Source organism: Staurois parvus, unplaced genomic scaffold (genome assembly GCF_062004578.1).
Source record: "Staurois parvus isolate SC_StPar_1 unplaced genomic scaffold, SC_StPar_1.0 ptg001444l, whole genome shotgun sequence".
Classification (NCBI taxonomy): Eukaryota; Metazoa; Chordata; class Amphibia; order Anura; family Ranidae; genus Staurois; species Staurois parvus.
The window spans coordinates 87,470-93,469 of record NW_028319240.1 but is presented as its reverse complement, the minus strand read 5'-3'; positions in this window follow the sequence as shown (position 1 = coordinate 93,469).

The following is a 6,000-nucleotide window of genomic DNA, read 5'->3' as shown; positions in this document are numbered from 1 at the left end:
CTGGGCCCCTGGCTTAGGTCTGCTCTTGGAGGATGAAGCTTGGGAGAAAAGAAAGAAACTCTGATTGGCTTCAGAAGTAGGAGGAGTCTTTCCAGCTTGAGGCCTTTTCTGCTGGGGCCAATGAGAACCCTTCCTGCCAGTGACGTCCTCTATGGAGATGTCTGAAGAGGCACCAAAGAGACGTTCACCATCAACATGGCGCCCCGAATGCAGTGTGATGTTGCTGCAATTGTCGCATGGCAAGACGCATGAGAATTGCGGGATGACGTGTGTGTTACATCGCACCTGGCTGAAGGCACCAAAGAGACGTCCACCATCAGAAGACATATATACAATGTTCTCTCTATATTGGGGTGTCACCCCTCCCCCATCATATCTGTATATACAATGTTCTCTCTATATTGGGGTGTCACCCCTCCCCCATCATATCTGTATATACAATGTTCTCTCTATATTGGGGTGTCACCCCTCCCCCATCATATCTGTATATACAATGTTCTCTCTATATTGGGGTGTCACCCCCCCCCCATCATATCTGTATATACAATGTTCTCTCTATATTGGGGTGTCACCCCTCCCCCATCATATCTGTATATACAATGTTCTCTCTATATTGGGGTGTCACCCCTCCCCCATCATATCTGTATATACAATGTTCTCTCTATATTGGGGTGTCACCCCCCCATCATATCTGTGTATACAATGTTCTCTCTATATTGGGGTGTCACCCCTCCCCCATCATATCTGTATATACAATGTTCTCTCTATATTGGGGTCCCCCCCCATCATATCTGTATATACAATGTTCTCTCTATTGGGGTATTTCCCCTCCCCCATCATATCTGTGTATACAATGTTCTCTCTATATTGGGGTGTCACCCCTCCCCCATCATATCTGTATATACAATGTTCTCTCTATATTGGGGTGTCACCCCTCCCCCATCATATCTGTATATACAATGTTCTCTCTATATTGGGGTGTCCCCCCCCATCATATCTGTATATACAATGTTCTCTCTATATTGGGGTGTCTCCCCTCCCCCATCATAGCTGTGTATACAATGTTCTCTCTATATTGGGGTGTCACCCCTCCCCCATATCTGTATATACAATGTTCTCTCTATTTTGGGGTGTCACCCCTCCCCCATCATATCTGTGTATCTAATGTTCTCTCTGAGTCTTCTGGCCGGCCTCTTCGGTTGGCCCGCGCTTCTTCTTTAGCCGCAATACATTCTATAGGTGTCAGACACCACCTGACGGTATCTCTAGTGGCCCACAGTGCGGGGTTCCTCAGCACGCAGGGTCTAAGTCCCAATCTGCTTATGCACCAGGGCCCCTGATGGTGGGGATGGACTTGGAGCAGACCGAGACCAGGGCGCGACCCCTGAGTATGTCCAGCAGTGGTAGAGAGTACCGTCAGAGGTGTTGCGGGAAATAGAGCCTGACGAGAAGAGGCTGGTAGGCCTTGCAGCAGGGACTGATCCTTGCGGGATGGATGGATGGACAGTCAGCGTGACGTAAGGCGTAGTCAGGCAGGCCGGGTCAGCAACGTGCGGGCAGCGAGGTACCGGAGGAGCAGGCAGAGAATGGTCAGGGTCACGAGCCGGGTTCAGCAACGTGCGGGCAGCGAGGTACCAGAGGAGCAGGCAGAGAATGGTCAGGGTCACGAGCCGGGTTCAGCAACGTGCGGGCAGCGAGGTACCGGATGAGCAGGCAGAGAATGGTCAGGGTCACGAGCCGGGTTCAGCAACGTGCGGGCAGCGAGGTACCGGATGAGCAGGCAGAGAATGGTCAGGGTCACGAGCCGGGTTCAGCAACGTGCGGGCAGCGAGGTACCGGAGGAGCAGGCAGAGAATGGTCAGGGTCACGAGCCGGGTTCAGCAACGTGCGGGCAGCGAGGTACCGGATGAGCAGGCAGAGAATGGTCAGGGTCACGAGCCGGGTTCAGCAACGTGCGGGCAGCGAGGTACCGGATGAGCAGGCAGAGAATGGTCAGGGTCACGAGCCGGGTTCAGCAACGTGCGGGCAGCGAGGTACCGGAGGAGCAGGCAGGAGAGTGGTCAGGTCAAGCCAGGGGTCAAGCAGGAGACAACCAGCAGGGTCAGGATCAAGATCAAGCAGAAGTCGGCAACAGGAAACTTCACAAATCAGATGACAGGAACAGGATAATAAGACATACCTCCTGTCCTGTTTAAATAGCGCGCCCTGCGCTGTCATTGGTGCCAGGCGCCTGTCCGCGATCGGGAGTGCGCATGCGCGGCCGTCGCCGCCGCCACGATCGCCCAGGGCCCACTGGCTAGAGCGTGTCGGTGTTCTGTGCATGCGCCACCCGGCGTATCGCGGCAGAACACCCGACCCCTGACAATAGGTGAATACGGCTGCCATATTTAGGAGGTGACACAGTCGAAGATGAAACAGTCTGCTGGACATATAACTGGATGTCTCCCGCACAAGATGACGGCGACCTGGTATGAGGTGGGATTGTTGTAATTTTTCACCTTACGTCGCTTGTGCTTCTTCTTTCGCTGGAATAAATTGCGTGGATTAAAGCGGGTGCCATCACTAGGAGATGCACCGCTGGGATGGCCAGTCGGTTGGTCAGTCCCAGAACTAATGTCATCGCTTGGTGGTTGGATGATGTCACTGATTGATGACATGGTAGAATATTTCTTAGGAATGATGTCATGCGTTGATGGGACGGCATCATCACCCTGTGGAATGACATCACTCGTTGATGGGACGGTATCATCAACCTGTAGAATGACATCACTCAGTAATGGGACGGTATCATCGTCCTGTGGAATGACGTCACTCATTGATGAGAACATTTTGCCATAACTGAACTCTGTGGTTGTCCAGCGCCTCTTCATTGCCCGGCATAAATCCCGTAGGATAAAACAGGTGGTATCGCTAGGAATTTCACCTCTGGATTGGACACTGGGATGGACAGTCATGGTTGTCCATTCTTGCCTATTGCCAGAACTCGATGGTAGGATCATGTCTTTTGTTGGAAAGACGCCAGAAGTCGTTGATGGTAAAGTGTTATCTAATGCTGGAAAGAGTAAACCTCTTGTTGATGTGCTGGAAGGATGAACACGGATGGGATCCCTGGGAGGTGCGACGCTGGGAATGGGAAAGTCAGAATCTCTCGTAGCACTGTCCGCATATTCATCTTTTGGTGGTATGTGGTCACTCTCTGGTAGATTGAGCTTGCGGTGCCTGAACTCCTTGGTTGGCCTGCGCCTCCCCATTGGCCGGCATAGATCCCGTAGGTGAGCACGGATGTCATCCCTGGGAGGTGGGACGCTGGGAATGGGAAGGTCAGTCTCTTCCATAGCACTGTCCACACTTTCACTTGTTGATGGGAAGATGTTAATGTTCCTGAGCCGCTTGTTTCGCTCGCTCCTCCTCATTTCCCGGAGTAAATCCGTTATGTGAGCACGGACGTCATTGCTAGGAGGTGTGAGGATGGGAGTACGAAAGTCAGCCTGGTCCATAGTGATGTCTGTTGTTAGATCGATGTCAATCGTCGGTGGGTTGATGTTGCTTTTCGTTGGTTGGATCCATTGGTGAAATGGCTTGAAATATTTAGGAACATTACCAGCAGCAAGATGATAAGTCCCAACAAGCATTCTGATTGGTGCTCAGCAACAGTATTTATAAGCATGGGTAGCACTGTGTTCCCTAAGGCCGCCCACCCATTGGACCAGACTGACTGGAGCCCAGCAACCATCCATTGGTAGCAGTCAGTGGCATTTATAAGCATGGGTGGGATTGTGTTCCCTAAGGCTGCCCACCCATTGGACCAGACTGACTGGAGCCCAGCAACCATCCATTGGTAGCAGTCAGTGGCATTTATAAGCATGGGTGGGGCTGTGTTCTCTGAGGTTGGCCCCTCGCTGTACCAGACATCGAGTAGTTGATAAAAGAATTCAATCAGCTCCAGGAACATCAAATATTGTTCTAATATTGTGGCCAGATGATTCCTGCGCAGGATGTACCTCAGAATGAGAACACTTATCAGGACTGTCCCCTTATACCAGAATGGAATGGTGGCCAGTAGTGAAAACCAACTGATGGGTCCTGGGGACTCATTTTTCAATTCTCTGACCTTTTCCTGCTCCAGTTCCTCCATCATCTTCATGGTCCTCCCCTCCTCCATGCGTATATCTGGGGAGTCTTTGATGAAATATCGGTGTTCCTCCATCATCTTCATGCTCCCCCCCTCCATGCGGATATCTGGGGAGTCTTTGATGAAATTTCTTTGTTCCTCCATAATCTTCATATCATTGTCCTTGTCCATGCCGGTCTTTGTGGAGTCTTTGATGTCCTTCCTGTGTACTCCCCAAGGGAGCAACAGGATAACAATCGCGGCAAAGATTCTGCACATTTTTTGTTTTTTTTTTTTTTAGAAAAAAAACAGGAGCTCTGTAAGGAAGCAGCTGTCTCTGGTGAGAGAAAACAGCAACTGAGGACTCTCAGTGAGGGAGGTCATGTGACCACAGTGAGGGGGGCGGGGTTTATGTGTGACCAATCAGCAGCCTCTGTTCAGCCTGCTTTACTCTGATTGGCTCATCTGGGATCCAGTCTGTTTACAGTGCAAAGTCACAGTGAGGGGGCGGAGTTTATGTGTGACCAATCAGCAGCCTCTGTTCAGCCTGCTTTACTCTGATTGGCTCATCTGGGATCCAGCTCAGGTGGCTTTGGATTGGATGTTGGGATGTAGAGCAGATCTGGATTGGATCCTATTATATAACATTGATACCATTTCCCTGTATTTATAATATAGACGCCTCTGTTTATATTCATACAATGTTATTATAATGTCATTTTATTTATTTTACTGTATTAATAGGATTGTAATGATTGATATGAATTGTAATATAAACAATAATGGGTGTAATATTAATAATCCCAATAATTATAATACAATAAAGCTGTTCTGTGTATTTGGATGACAGAAATCTCCTGGCCATTCTCTGTGCTGACATTTCCCTGATGTAATGCACACAGGAGCCGCTAGAGGGCAGCAACACTCAGCTCCTCCTGTAGTGTCCCATCACCATAGATTTCCTCCTGGAAGACCCATCACCATGGAGACCAGGCAGGAAGTGATCGGTGTTTTCATGGTGTCTGGAGGGGAAGTTGGGGAAGCTGCGCCCCGGGGTGGCCGGGAAGGGGAAGTGCTGGGGGAAGGGAGACACTGGGGGAAGGGAGACACTGGGGGGGGGGGGTCAGCCCCCATTATTATTATGGGTAATAAGATGTGTAATCATATATAATGTTATAGTGATACATCGTCATAACTCCTCTGATAGTCACACTTATTGTTATCATTAACCATCATTTCTATACCCCCCCCATCACCGCTATACCCCCCATCATCGCTATACCCCCCCCATCATCGCTATACCCCCCCCATCACCGCTATACCCCCCCCATCATCGCTATACCCCCCCCATCATCGCTATACCCCCCCCATCATCGCTATATCCCCCCCATCATCGCTATACCCCCCCATCATCACTATACCCCCCCATCATCACTATAGCCCCCCATCATCACTATACCCCCCCATCACTGCTATACCCCCCCCATCATCGCTATACCTCCCATCATCGCTATACCCCACCATCATCGCTATACCCCCCCCATCATCGCTGTACCCCCCCCCCATCACTGCTATACCCCCCCATCATCGTTATACCCCCCATCATCGCTATAACCCCACCATCATCGCTATACCCCCCCATCACCGCTGTACACCCCCCCCCACCATCATCGCTGTACACACCCCCCCCACCATCATCGCTGTACACCCCCCCATCATCGCTGTACACCCCCCACCATCATCGCTGTACACCCCCCCCATCATCACTGTACACCCCCCCCCCACCATGGCTGTACACCCCCCCCCACCATGGCTGTACACCCCCCCCCATGTTTGGGACCCCCTGTATGACCTTTACCGGGGTAATCAGGACGGATGGCGGATGCAAT